Raw genomic sequence first — 15,899 nt, forward strand, 5'->3', positions numbered from 1 at the left:
GGCCTGTAATTCTCTTTCTTGGTTGAGTCTTTGTGAGGTTTTGGTATCAGAGTGACTGTAGCTTCATAAAAGGAATTTGGCAATGACTCTTCTGTTTCTATATTGTGAAATACGTTAAGGAGTATAGGTATTAGGTCTTCTTGGAAGTTCTGGTAGAATTCCACATTGAAATCATCCGGTCCTGGGCTTTTTTTGGTAGGGAGGTTTTTGATAACAGCTTCTAATTCTTCACGACTAACAGGTCTATTTAGGTTGTTCACCTGGTCCTGGTTAACTTTGGTATATGGTATTTATCTTAAAAAGTGTCCATTTATTTTACATTTTCCAGTTTTGTGGCATACAGGCTTTTGTAGTAAGATCTAACGATTCTCTGAATTTCCTCTGTGTCTGTGGTTATGTCCCCCTTTTCATTTCTGATCCTATTAATTTGCATATTCTCTCTCTGCCGTTTGATTAGTTTGGATAGGGGTTTATCAATCTTGTTGATTTTCTCCAGGAACCAGCTTTTTGTTTCATTGATTCTTTGAATTGTTTTCTGTGTTTCTATTTTGTTGATTTCAGCCCTCAGTTTGATTATTTCCAGTCTTCTACTCCTCCTAGGTGAGTCTGCTTCTTTTTTTTTCTAGAGCTTTCAGGTGGGCTGTTAAGTCTCCAATGTGTGCTTTTTCTGTTTTCTTTAAGTGGGCACTTAGTGCTATGAACTTTCCTCTCAGGACTGCTTTCATAGTGTCCCATAAGTTTGAGTAGGTTGTTTCTTTATTTTCATTGAATTCGAGGAAGACTTTAATTTCTTTCTTTATTTCTTCCTTGATCCAGGTGTGGTTCAGTAGTTGACTGTTCAGTTTCCATGAGTTTGTAGGCTTTCTGGGGGTAGCATTGTTGTTGAATTCTAACTTTAATCCATGGTGATCTGATAAGACACAGGAGGTTACGAATATTTTTTTGTAACTGTGGAAGTTTGCTTTGTTACCGAGTATGTGGTCAATTTTCGAGAAGGTTCCATGAGCTGCAGAGAAGAAGGTATATTCCTATTTGGGTGGAATTTTCTATAGATGTCTGTTAAGTCCATTTAATTCATTACCTCCATTAATTCTCTAATTTCTCTGTTAGGTTTCTGTCTGATTGACCTGTCCATTGGTGAGAGAGGAGTGTTGAAGTCTCCTACTATTAGTGTGTGTGATTTGATTGCAGCCTTGAGTTTTAGTAATGTTTCTTTTACGTACGTGGGTGCCTTTATATGTGGGGCATAGATATTCAGGATTGAGACTTTATCCTGATGAATTGTTCTTGTTATGAGTATAAAATGTCCCTCTCCATCTCTTCTGATTGATTTAAGTTTGAAGTCAACTTTGTTAGAAATTAGTATGGCCACACCTGCTTGTTTCTTAGGTCCATTTGCTTGATAAACCTTTTCCCATCCCTTTACTCTGAATGGTGCCTGTCTTTGTGGTTAAGTTGTGTTTCTTGTAAACAGAAGAATGTTGGATCCTGTTTTCGTATCCAATCTCTTAGCCTGTGCCTTTTTATATGTGAGTTGAGCCCATTGACATTAAGTGATATTAATGACCAGTGGTTGTTAACTCCGGTCACTTTTTTAGTAGTAGAGTTTGTGTGTTTCCTTTCTTTGATTTGTGCTGGTGAAGGGTCTCTAGATGTTTGAGTTATTGTGGTTATTGTTGGACTCCTTGGTTTGTGATTTTCCTTCTATTAACTTTCTGTAAGGCTGGATTGGTGGCTACGTATTGTTTAAATTTGTTTTTATCCTGGAAAATTTTGTTTTCTCCATTTATAGTGAACGAAAGCTTGGCTGGGTATAGTAGTCTGGGCTTGCATCCATGGTCTCTTAGTTTTTGCAGTACATCTATCCAGGACCTTCTGGCTTTCATTGTTTCCATAGAGAAATCAGGTGTAAGTCTGATAGGTTTACCTTTATAAGTAACTTGGCCTTTTTCCTTTGCAGCTCTTAATATTCTTTCTTTATTCTGTATGTTTTGTGTTTTGATTATTATATGGCGAGGAGATGGGGTTTTTTTTGGTCCAGTCTATTCGGTGTTCTGTATGCTTCTTGAACCTTCAAAGGAATATCCTTCTTTAGGTTGAGAAAGTTTTCTTCTATAATTTTATTAAATATATCTTCTGGACCGTTGAGCTGTACGTCTCTTCCTTCTTCTATCCCAATTATTCTTAGGTTTGGTCTTTTTATTGTGTCCCAGATTTCCTGAATGTTTTGTGATGAGAATTTGTTGGCTTTGCTGTTTTCTTTGATCAGTGTGTTTATTTTCTCTATGGTATCTTCAGTGTCTGAAATTCTTTCTTCTATCTCTTGTAATCTGTAGGTAGTACTTGTCTCTGTATTTCCTGTTCGTTTACCCAGATTTTCCATCTCCATCCTTCCCTCGGTTTGTGTTTTCTTCATTACTTCCATTTCATTCTTCATGTCTTGAACCGCTTTCCTTACCTGTTTGATTGCTTTTTCTTGTTTCTCTTGGTTTTCTTGGGTATCTTTGAGCGATTTATTCATTTCCTCTACCTTTTTGTTTGTGATCTCTAATTGTTTATGGCAGTTTTTCACCTCCTGTTTAAGGTCTTCTATTATTTTCATATAATTCACTTTTGAGTCGATTTCTTCCAATTCTTCTTGAGTAGGGTGTACAATTCTTCTTATTTCGGGATCCCTGGATTCTGGTGATGTCATGTTGCCTTTCAGGTTGTTGGAGGAATGCTTGTCTTGGCGTCTTCCCATCTCTTCCTTCAAATGGAGCCAGGAGAGGCCTGGTGTCTTGGTCCAGTCTTTGCTGTGACTGACTCTCTGGGTGTAACTCTTCAGTGTAGAAGCAGGAACCGTCTGGTCCAGATGGAACTCCTCAGCACCGAAACATAGACGCCTGGTAGTCCAATGACCCGCGGACAAAAGGGAGAACTTGGGGGGCAGGGCGGGGATAAGTAGAACACAGGACACCCTGCCGCAAAAGCTGAAGGTGCGCGCGCTCCCTTTGGGGGGGGCGGTCCTTGAGGCCTGCCCAGTAGGCAGTCACTCACCGCTCTGGGTGGGTCGCCTTAGTGTAGGAGCAGAAAACTATTCTTTTTTTTATTTTTTAATTTATTTATTTATTAAAGATTTCTGTCTTCCCCGCCACCGCCTCCCATTTCCCTCCTCCTCCCCCAGCTAAGTCCCCCCCTCCCGCCCTCAGCCCGAAAAGCAATCAGGGTTCCCTGTCCTGTGGGAAGTCCATGGAACCCCTACCTCCATCCAGGTCTAGTAAGTTGAGCATCCAAACTGCCTAGGCTCCCACAAAGCCAGTGCATGCAGTAAGATCAGAAACCCATTGCCATTGTTCTTGAGTTCTCAGTAGTCGCCATGTTCAGAGAGTCCGGTTTTATCCCAGGCTTTTCCAGACCCAGGCCAGCTGGCCTTGGTGAGTTCCCAGTAGAACATCCCCATTGTCTCAGTGTGTGGGTGCACCCCTTGCGGTCCTGAGTTCCTTGCTCGTGCTCTCTTTCCTTCTGCTCCCGATTTGGACCTTGAGATTTCTGTCCGGTGCTCCAATGTGGATCTCTGTCTCTGTCTCCTTTCATCGCCTGATGAAGGTTAATATTCAGGAGGATGCCTATATGTTTTCCTTTGGGTTCTCCTTATTTAGCTTCTCTAGGATCACTAATTATAGGCTCAATGTCCTTATGGCTTGAAACCAAATATGAGTGAGTACATCCCATGTTCCTCATTTTGGGTCTGGCTTACCTCACTCAGGATAGTGTCAGAAAACTATTCTTGAGCACTGGTTCTAGCATACAGCAGGACAGGGTTGGGGGGATGCTGGGGGCTGGGTTGTGCATAAGAAAGACAGCCCTGCAGAAGGAGATGGGGGAGGTGGGTTTGTGCTCTCTTCCGGGACAGTCTGCCCCTGGATAGCACACACTCACCCGTCCAGATGGAACTCCTCAGTACTGGGCCGCTTGGTAGCCCTATGATCCGGGGACAAAAGGAAAAACCGGGCAGGCGGGGCGAGATCCAGGAGAGCACAGGCACCCCTGGAGCACAGGCACCCCTGGAGCACAAGCTGAAGGTGCCCGGGCTCCCTTTTGGGGTTCCTTGCGGCCTGCCCGGTAGGCAGGCACTCACCGCTCTGGGTGGGTAGCCTTACTGTAGGAGCAGAAAACTGTTCCTGAGCAAAGGACCTAGCAGAAAACGCAGGCTTGGGGGGGGGGGGGGGGTCGTGTGTAAGAAAGACAGCCCTGAAGAAGGAGCTGGGGGAGGGGGGTTTGTGCTCTCTTCCGGGACAATTCGCCCCTGGATAGCACACACTCACCCGTCCAGATGGAACTCCTCAGTACCTAAACAGGGCTGCCTGGTAGCCCGATGATCCGGGGACCTGCTTTAATTATCATTCAACTGTTTGGGTTTCCATGGCCTTCATTCAAGCATTTATTTATAACAACCCTTCTTGAGCTCTTTGAACATATTTATAATTGTTATTTGGAAATCTTTGTCTTGTGTATCAGTTAAGTTGCTTTTCTTGGGGAACATTACAATGGGGGTGCTAGTTTTTGGAGGAGACATTGTTTTGGTTGTTCATGCTTTTTGTGTTTTGTGACGAGATTTAGATTAGACATTTGTTATAATTTGTGGTATTTCAAAATACGTATACCTGGGCCTTACCTTTGTTGGATGAAGGTTTGGATCTTTGCTGTCACCCAAACCTGTCAGGTTGTGGACAGCTGAATGATACTTTTTAGTCTTAAAACTATTCTGGGCTTCCAGGTAAGGTTTCCAGGTTGACACAATAGGTAGGGTGACTGATAGGCAGGCAGGTGAGCGGGAAACTGGATCCTAGCATCTCTACCTAGGGCTCACATGGTTGAGGCCCAGCAGTAGATGGGGCGGCTATCTGTCAGCAGACCACTGGAATGTCACTGGGATTCCACATGGTCTCAGGTAGATGCAGTAAGTGGGGTGGCTGATAGGCATGCAGGTATGGAAATGGGAGAGCTTGGACTGGCTCTCCCTTTCAGGTTTTTAAGGAAACTATAAGGAGCAAACGCTGTCACATTGTGGTCACAAACAAATGGTTTCTCCAGAGTATTTCTTTCATGAATTTCAACATACCTACATTTTCTGAAAGCTTTCCCACTTTCTTTATATTCATGGTGAATTCCTAAGTGTGATGGTTCATGACCCTTATCAAATGTGAGCTGCCTATTGACTTCATTGCATAACTTACTTTCATAAGCTTTATTTCCAGTATGAGACTGTTTTATGGCTCTAAAATCAGTAAGAAGAACTGAAGAGTTTTCTACACTCCATACATTTACAGGTACTTTCTAAATATGGCTTATTCTCATGTTGGTATTTGATATAAACTCTGAGAAGTAAATGGATAAATGATCAATGAGAATATCTACAAACAGATGAGTAACACACTGTTTGTTGGCTAGTTTTATGTCAACTTTACACAAGCTGAGATCATCTGAGAGGAGGGATGCTCAACTTAGAAATTACCTCCATAAAACTGAGCTGTAGGCATTTAAGAAAAATCATGGTATTTTCTTAGTGATTGATGTGGATGGTCCAGCCCAGTGTGGGTGGTGCCACCCATGGCCTGGTGGCCCCAAGTGCTATAAGAAAGTAAGCTGCATGCTGGGCAGTGGTGGCACACACCTTTAATACCAGCACTCAGGAGGCAGAGGCAAGAGGATCTCTATGAGTTTGAGGCCAGTTTGGTTTACAAACTGAGTTTTAGCAGGATAACCAAGACTGAAGGATGAAAAAACCATGAGCAAACCAGTGACCAGTAGTCCTTCATGACTTCTACAACAGTTCCTGTCTCCTGGTTCCTGCTTTGTCAGCTTTCAATGGTGAACCATGATGTGGAAGAGTAAAGGAATAAACTCTTTCCTCCCCAAGTTGCTTTTGGTTATGGTGTTTCACCACAATAGAAACCCAAACTAAGATACAAGGTATCTTAGAGGAAAAAGTTTTCATGTTCACACTGTGCTTTGGTCTGTGTTAGGTCTCTCCACATTGACTACTTTAAATGTGTTCATAAAAACTCTGTTATTTGAGGTCTATAAAATATGAGAAGCACATTAGTGCAATTTTATGTATTAATGATTGATGAGAACTATTGTTTTATTTCCAACAGGAATGCATAAACCTGAAAGGATAAAATGTCACTCAGACTTCCACATCAGCTATTATCAAAACACATCTAATACTATTTCTATTTAGCATTTTACATGCTGCTCAAAAAAGAAATGCAAGGGAACAATACATTAGTATATTTAGAAATGCTTGCATATTAATAATAAGATATCTTGAAGATGAGTCCTCACACCACAATTTGTTTAGCATTTCATTTATGACAATATGCTACTTGCTTCCCTCATGTTGTCCCTCTGTATGCTCGAATATATGTCGGATTTTCCAAGAGGATGCCAACCTGATCAGAACCCAAAATACTCGACACCAAGATTTGGGAGTGAGCTCATCTAACAACATGTAATTCACCAGGCAAGGGTGTGTACTCAGATAAATGAGCATGTCTTTACATAAAGAATCTGGATTCAATGCCATTCACATCAAAACTCCAATGTGATTTTTCACAGAAATTGAAAAAAAAAAACCTAAAATGCATTTGGAAACACAAAAAGTCCTTGATAGCAAAAGCTACCCTGAAGACAAAGGATAACGTGGGAAGCATCACCAGAGCTGCTTTCAAGGTATATTAGAACATCACAGTAGTAAGAATACCAAGGTGCTGACATAAAACAGAAGACCCCAACATAATCCCATGAAACCACAGCCATCTGATCAGGCAAAGATGCATGAACAGTAGAGTCAGCAGCACATGCAGGACAATGGAGGAGTGAGCTCACAATCAAGGCCCACTGAGAATGTGATGGTGGAGAGATGTTGGAGACTTGGATGTAAGACAGAATTACAAGTCCCACCATTGCAATTCAGTGAAAGAAAATAATCAGAATAAGCAATAGTTGCTATTCCAATAAAAGACAAGATGAAAATAAATTCAATAACTTGGATGTCTGCCAAGAAGAAACAAATGAATGCATAGTGCAATGTGGGCTCCTCTGAACAGAAATGATCTCAACTGTTTTTTCAAATGAAATGATGGACTGCGGAAATATTTAGCAGATCTACCAGCCACGCTTCGGGCTTGTGTGAGACGTGGGAAGAGGGCAAGGCTGCTGTGTGACCTCTGAGCCTGGAGTAGTTATTGTTTACAATTCTATCTGTGGTTAGTGAGAACACCTGGGTAACTGCTTTCCCCCTCCCTGACAATGGCACCTGAAGAACAGGTAGGTGGGGAGTGACAGACTGGCCTGGAGATAAAACCAAGTGTTTCTTGAACATGTTTGGGATCAGTGTACTTTCAGGACAAAGAAGCGAAAGGATGGCAAACATGCCTGGAGCCGATTGCCTGAGGGGGTTCTCCTGAAGCATTGCAACGTGCCGGCACACTGTGGGAACTGAGAAATCCAAAGTTGACCTTTGTACCGCTGGGCTAGGAGAGCAATCCAAGGACAAATTGTTTAAAATCCTCTGGGCACTGCGTAGCCACAAACTGGTTCTAACAGTTTGAGTTGGGGCACTGAATTGTACTTCTTTCAGCACCAGGAATTTCTACATGGAATGGCATTGGGAGGGAAGGTTTACGTATAAAATACATATTTTAACTAATTTTACTTTTATTACACTTCAGCATTCATTTAGATTTTCTGAGACAGTCCCACTATGTAGCTATAGCTAGCTTGGAACTGTGAGACAGAGTTGGCCTCAAATTTGGAGACTGCCTGCCTCTTCCTCTTAGTGCTCTGATTTAAGTTGTACCACCACACCTGACTTATAATTGATTTTTTAATCTTTACTCTTGCATAAATCTCTTAACAGTCTGCCTTTAGCTTTTATGCTTTTCAAAACATCTTAAAGGTGTTTTGGTAGGGCTGGAGAGATGGCTCAGCAGTTAAGACACAGGCTGCTCTTCCAGAGGTCCTGAGTTCAATTCCTAGCAACCACGTGGTGGCTCTCAACCATCTGTAATGAGATCTGGTGCCCTCTTCTGGTCTGGCTGGCAGACATACATGCAGACAGACATTGTCTTTCTACTTTCTACTATTCTTCCTACTACAAACCATATACTCTCCCTCTGATTCCTGTAGTAATTGGAGCGGCGGGGCTGCGTCCCCAACACCCCAGCCGCCTGCTCGGCTAGCTTTTGCCCCAAAATAACAACACACAAACTGTATTCATTTAAACACTGCTTGGCCCTTTAGCTTTAGCCCTTACTGGCTAATTCTGATATACCGATCAACCCATCTCTAATAATCTGTGAGCACTGGTCTTACTGGGAAGATTCTAGGTCGGAGCTTCATTGCGTGTGTCTGCCCAGGAGCGGGGCATGGCATCTCTCTGAGGCGTCTGCTCCCGAGAGGAGAGCTGTGGAGTCTGAGCTCACTTCCTCTTCCTCCCAGCGTTCTGTTCTGTTTACTCCACCTACCTATGTTCTAACCAATAAAATGGGCCAAGGCAGTTCCTTTATTAGCCAATGACCTTCCTCCACCACATTCCTACCTCATTTTCTCTCTCCATCCCTCACACTCATTTTTACTTTTTAACTATAACTCTCCATGGCCTGAAAAACCCTTACCTTCGTGGAACCAAACCAACCTCTCCATTTCCTCTTTTTGTCTACTTATTCTCTCAGCTGATCTACTTCCCTCCCACTTCTAAACTTAGTAACTAATACTTACTATAAACCATACTATCCTTGTTCCAATACATACAGAATTTAAAGGCAGCAATTTTTGTGGCTGTTTGAAATAAGGCTTCACTATATACCCCTGACTGGCCTGAACTATGTAGATCAAGCTGACACTGAACTCACAGAGATCTGCCTACTTCTGCATCCCAAGTGCTGGATTACAGACACATGCCACTAACTAAATCTGGCTGCACCACTGTTTTCTAACATGACTTGCCTGGTGATCCTTTCCAGCAACTGTAGTTGTTTCTGCAGCTGGAGTGGTACTGAGGATCATGACTCAAGGACTCAGTACATGGTCTGTTTAGGTACTAACCTACAACCAGTACACTGATTAACAAATCCCAGCCTCTACTAAAAACCAGTTCCCTTTGCAAACTGTAACTATTCAATTGGAAGAAGATGGCAGCTGAGGGGAGTGAGAATCCAACCAACAAGATAACCGGAGATATGGAAATCCCAAAGCACAAACATAAGGGATCATGGTAGAATGAACCTCTTGGAAAATGTCAAATCCAAGGCAGTGGATTCCAATGAGAGTGAATCAGATTAAATCAAAGTACTCCAAAAGACAATCAATCATAAGAATGCCTAACCAAAGGGAAGGGGGCCAACAACAAAACAAAACAGATACAAACCAATAAAACCCTGAATAAAAGAATACAAGTAAGTGTACCCCAATAAAACTGGGGATTTCTTTGAAGATATGAAAGAGGGATTCAATAGTTGTATAAAAACTAAGAACATTAAATTAAAATCTTATGAATGAAGAGGTCATCAAGTCAAAAACTCAGAAAAAAGCCACAAGGACTAGCAAGAGGCTCAGTGGGTAAGGCCACTTACCACCAGGCCTGATGAACTGAGTTTGAACCCTAGAACCCATAGAGTAGTAGAATAGAACTGATTCCTCTGACTTCTACACATCCATAGTACCACACTCACACCCACATATAAACACAAATAAATAAACAAACAGAGGCTGGAGAGATGGCACAGAGGTTAAGAGTACTGGCTGCTATTCCAGGGGTCCTGAGTTTAATCCCCAGCAACTACATGGTGGCTCACAACCATCTATAATGGAATCTGATGTCTTCTTGCAGCCTCCATATGTAGATAGAGCACTCATATTCATAAAACATTTTTTTAAAAAAGAAACAAACCTAAAGAAAGTTTTAAAACCTACAAAAATAATATAGATCAAATAGAAGATAGTATCAACTTTAGAAGACAAACATGAATGAGCACACTTAGACACTAATGAGGAGAAAACAAAAAAGGATGAACAGAGCATGTAAGATCAACTCCCACCCAAAATAAATTACATTCATGAAGCATGAGGATATAGGAAAACATCAAACTATGGCGAAAGTAACACACTCTGTGAAACTGTAGCGGGAAATTACCTAAAACAGGGAGAAATTACTATTCTGACTCAGGAAATATTTAGGATACAAACTGAAAAGATGGGAGAGCGCCTACATATACCATATTACATATAAAACATTAGCACGGAGAATAAAAAAATAACAATGGGAAAAGTTCCATGAAAAAAACAAAGTTTTTAATATTAGAAATTTCTCAACAGAAACACAAAAAGTCAGATGTTTTCCATGATCTGATAGAAAGTAGCAGCTGGGAGGTGGTGATGCACACCTTTATCCCAGCACTCGGGAGGCAAAGGCAAGGTGAACCTGAGTTCGAGGCTAGTCTGGTCTACAAAGTGAATTCCAGGACATCCAGGGCTACACAAGAGAGACCCTTTCTCGGGGGGAGGGGAGGGAGTAGTTACTGGAGCAATGAGATGCTTCAACCGGTAAAGGCACTTGCTAGGCAAGCCATCATGATGGCCTGCATTCCATATCTAGAACCCACATAAAAGCAGGAGAAAACCTGTTCTGGCCACCACATGTGTACCTTGACATGCTTATCCATGCAAACACACATACTATAAATGAACACACATATACATATGGTAATTCTGATTTTTTTTTCAAAAAGACAATTGCAAGAAAATGTTCATAAAACATATCTATAAAAATTGTAAGATACTTGAAAACGTAATTCAGCAACACATAAAAACCATCATTCACAACCAGGTTAGCATTATCCCAGGAATTTATAGTCAATATACACAATATAATATACACAATATACACAATAAAATGCAGTTTATCACATACATTTATTTAAATATAGAAAACATAAGATCACACCAACAGCAGAGGTTTACTTTTTCCCATTCAAATATTTTATCAAAATCAGCATCCATGATTAAAGTCCTAAAAAAAGTAGAAATAGAAAGAACATCCCTCATATAATAAAAGCAACAGAGAACAGTTAGCAAACATTATAACAAATAAAAAAGTAAAAGAAATTTCATTAAAGGAAAAGACAACGGTGTCCATTTTCTCCAGTATTAATTCAACAAAGTGTAAGATATCTTGTGTAGATGAATATAATAAGGGAAAGCCAGTATATCCTGAATGCACACAATATCAGATAAGAAACCCTAAAGGCTGCAACGGAAAAGTTAAAAGTGCTTTAGTAAAACATTCAACAAAATCCTAGAATACAGACTCAAAAGCATGGCCGGGGGAAATGGCTCAATGGGTAAAAGTAATTGCTGTGCAAACCAGATATTGGGATTTCAAATTTTATGTTAAAATGTTTGGTACATTTAGAATTCATTATTTTATGCAAAGAGAGAAGTTCTAGTTTTACTGATTCTAAATGTGAATATCCATTTTGGTAGCATCCAGTTTTTAGTAACTACTCTACCAACTGTATTATAAATAGTATAATAAAGCTGCAAAGGGGCTACAGAATGCAGAGTGACCTGCAGAAATGAGAAATAAGATATTTCGTGGTACTATTTGTTTTGTCTAGTTGGAATATTTTCATCCTTTAAATGAAAACAGGAATCATTTGATTAGAAACAAATGAAATGCCAATGAAGCTTGATTACTGAGTAAATCATCTATACACTATTTCATTGATGTGGGAGTGTCATATATCAATCTGTTGATTTCATTGGCTAAGCAATAAAGAAACTGCTAGGCCCATTGGATAGGCCCACCCTTAGGTGGGTGGAGTAAACAAAACAGAATGCCGGGAGGAAGAGGAAGTGAGGTCAGACTCGACAGCTCTCCTCTGGGGAGCAGACGCCTCAGAGAGAGACGCCATGCTACCTGCTCCAGGGAAGACGCACGCTATGAAGCTCCGACCCAGGATGGACTTAGGCTAGAATCTTCCCGGTAAGACCGGTGCTATACAGATGATAAGAAATGGGCTAGTCCAGGTGGGAGAGTTAGCCTAGAAGAGGCTAGGTAGAAATGGGCCAAAGCAGTGTTTAAAAGAATACAGTGTCCGTGTAATTATTTCGGGTAAAGCTAGCCAGGCGGCTGGGGTGGCAGGGACACAGCCCCGCCGCCACTCCATATTACTACAATTGACGCCCAGACGTGTGGCTAACTGAGTCCACAGAAAGCCTGAGAAAGCTTGGGAAAGAGTAAAGCATGTTTTCTTGATTGTGACAATTTCTCTGGTCTACTCTGCTTGCTAGAGGCAAGCAAGCGCCTCATCTAAGAGAGGCTTCCTGACTCAGCTTTAGCTGCAAAGCCTGCAGCTCATTAAGAGGTCCTGCCAGGAAACACTTAAACGGTGTTGATGAAAAGCTGAACACATGCTTTTCGGTTTTCAGCCGTAGCAGGAAAAAAAAGCTGTGCCGTTTAAAAATGCTGGCTTTCTGGGCTGTCCTGCCAGGGCAAACTCTGACTGTTTGAGGCAGGAGGGCCGGCTACAGAGAGAGGACTTGAGTGTTGTCTGTTGTAGCTTGCTGGCTGGCAGGGACCTTGAAATGCCATAGAGGTGTGGCTATAAACATGGCTGCAGCCTGTATACCCTCCATGAGGCTGGAAAGCTAAGGAATGGACTGGATCTAGCTGGCAAAGCCACGCCTTTAGTCCTACTGAGATTGCTTGGTAAATTAAAGACTCATGTGGTGAGAAAAAGAGAGATATACAGTAAAGAGAGATTCAAAGACAGAGAAAATTTCTGAATGGTTTAAAATGTGTTAAAAATATATGCAGACTAAAAGTTAAAATTCTTAAAGTAAACCTCTGTGACTTCAAGGTGTGGTAGCACACGCCTTTAATCCCAGTGCCTAAAAGGCAGAGACAAACAGACGTCTGTGAGTTCAAGTAGTAGCAAACACCTTTAATCCCAATGCCTGGGAGGCAGAGACAGGCGGATCTCTGAGAGTTCAAAGACGGCCTGGTCTACGGGGTTATTCCAGGTCAAAGATATGTGCTCAAAAAGCAAAAAGTTAACGTAGGAATGTCACAGCTTAGATTCTTAAGTGCCTAGTGATTTAAAGGCGCAAATCAAAAGTGCTCCTGGATAGTAAAAAATTGCAGATTCACAATAGGACAGATTCAGACCACTAAATGAGTCACACTGTTGGATGAATGTACGTAAGCTTGGGAGAGAGAAGAAAAAGAATATAGAAAATAAAGTTAATGTTAAAAAAAAAAGAGGTAAAGTCTTTAAAGAGACAGAATAAAGTAAAGTGATAGAGTAAAAATAAGCTTTGTAAAAATGGAAAATTCACAGAGAGTCTGGATTATGTACATTGTGTTTTCTTTAAAATTTTTGACTGTGAAGGAGCTAAGTACAGAGAGACATTTCATTATATGGGCTGCCCAGTGGAACCAGAACGGATATCATGAGGGTATGATTTCAGAATTTGGATCTAAGGATATGATACTTTGGAAAAGAGATTCTTCTTTTGTTTTCACAGAGGATCAGACCTTGTGGATTGCATTTATCCTGATTTGGTATGATGGACCACGTCCTCCTGAAGGGTTGCTGTGAACATCTTCAGAAAATTGCTCTGCTCAACTGCCAACTGAGATGAAACTAGCACACAGGTTATACCATGAAAGACCTAATTAATGACGCCCCCATTCAGCAGGAAGCAGTTTGGAGAGAAAAAACTGCGTCCATGTTCCCAAATATAGTTTATAAACGTTCTTTTACATTTAAAGGGGGATATGATATAGACATGAATAATTTGCATTAGTATAGATTTTGCTTTATTGATAGAGATTTATGGTCAATTTTGTTATATGTATAAATGTTTCTGATGTAACTTTTACTTGATAACAGTTTTGTTATATGTAATTTTGCTATGTTAAGGTTAAAGCCTTCCTTTTTTTTTGTTTAAACAGAAAAAGGGGAAGTGATGTGGGAATGTCATATATCAATCTGTTGATTTCATTGGCTAAGCAATAAAGAAACTGCTAGGCCCATTGGATAGGCCCACCCTTAGGTGGGTGGAGTAAACAGAACAGAATGCCGGGAGGAAGAGGAAGTGAGGTCAGACTCGACAGCTCTCCGCTGGGGAGCAGACGCTTCAGAGAGAGACGCCATGCCCAGCGCCCAGGCAGACACACGCGATGAAGCTCCGACCCAGGATGGACTTAGGCTAGAATCTTCCCGGTAAGACCGGTGCTATACAGATGATAAGAAATGGGCTAGTCCAGGTGGGAGAGTTAGCCTAGAAGAGGCTAGGTAGAAATGGGCCAAAGCAGTGTTTAAAAGAATACAGTGTCCGTGTAATTATTTCGGGTAAAGCTAGCCAGGCGGCTGGGGTGGCGGGGACACAGCCCCACCGCCACTCCATATTACTACATTTCATTAACCTTTATTTTGATTTTTTTTCTTGTTTGACAGTAGTGGGTATCAAAGCCAAGGCCATTCACATTGGAGAAATGTTCAGAAATTGATTTTCAACAGTAGCTTTATTTCCATCTCACAAATATTTGTCCAGTGTTTACTCACCACACCTCAATTTTCTCACCAAAATTGTCAACACTAGCACTGCAACAATTAGTCTTCTTGTAACAATATAGACAGAGCAAAGAATCCTTCAACTTTGCATGCTTAATTCTGAGTGCTGGCATGTGAAGGATACTTGAAAACTACCATCTAATATCTATATTATATATGTGTGTGTGCACATACCTATGTACATATAGATAACATTATATTTTACATATGTGTATCTATGTATGCATAATTAAATGTAGATACCCAAAGAGGTAAGAAAAGGGTGCTATATGCTGGAGTTACATGAAGTTGTGAGAAGACTTATATAGTTGGGAACTCATCTCTGGCCCTCTGCTAAGCCATCTCCCCAGGCCACATAATGCATATTTTCTAAGAAACATAAGCTGGTGCGGGAGAATTGTCTGTATTCTGTTAATCATGTTTTAAATAAATGCTGATTGGCTGGTAGCCAGGCAGGAAGTATAGGCGGGACAACCAGACAGGAAGTAGAGGTGGGGCAATGAGAACAGGAGAATTCCGGGAAGAAGGAAGCTCTCCTGAGTCCTGCCAAGACCACAGAAGAAGCAAGATGTGACCTGCCCCACTGAAAAAGGTACTGAACAGTGTAGCTAACATAGATAAGAACAATGGGTTAATATAAGTTATAACAGCTAAAACAAAGCCTGAGCTAATAGGTCAATCAGTTTATAATATTATGGAGACCTCTGTGTGATTTTCTTTGGGGCTGAATGGCTGCGGGAATTGGGCAGGACAGAAACCCAGACAAACAGGCGCTCATGTTACAATCTTTTTTTTTTTTTACAAGATAAGTTATTTTTTATTATTGCTGATTTTTATTGAGCTCTACATGTTTCTCTGCTCCCATTCTTGACTCTCCCCTCCCCTTCAACTTTCTTCCAAGGTCCCCGTGCTCCCAATTTACACAGGAGATCTTCCCATGTAGATTAGATATATGTATGTCTCTCTTAGGGTCCTCATTGTTGCCTACGTTCTCTGGGATTGTGATTTGTGGGCTGATTTTCTTTGCCTTATTTTTAAAAACCACTTATGAGTGAATACATGTGATAATTGTCTTTCTGTGTCTGGGTAACCTCACTCAAAATGTTTTCTTTTTAAATATTTTTTTATTATGTATACAATATTCTGTCCATGTGTATGCCTACAGGCCAGAAGAGGGCACCAGAACCCATTACAGATGGTTGTGAGCCACCATGTGGTTGCTGGGAATTGAACTCAGGACTTTTGGAAGAACAGGCAATGATCTTAACCTCT

This window comes from Microtus pennsylvanicus, chromosome 8, assembly GCF_037038515.1.
Source record: "Microtus pennsylvanicus isolate mMicPen1 chromosome 8, mMicPen1.hap1, whole genome shotgun sequence".
In the NCBI taxonomy this organism is placed as follows: domain Eukaryota; kingdom Metazoa; phylum Chordata; class Mammalia; order Rodentia; family Cricetidae; genus Microtus; species Microtus pennsylvanicus.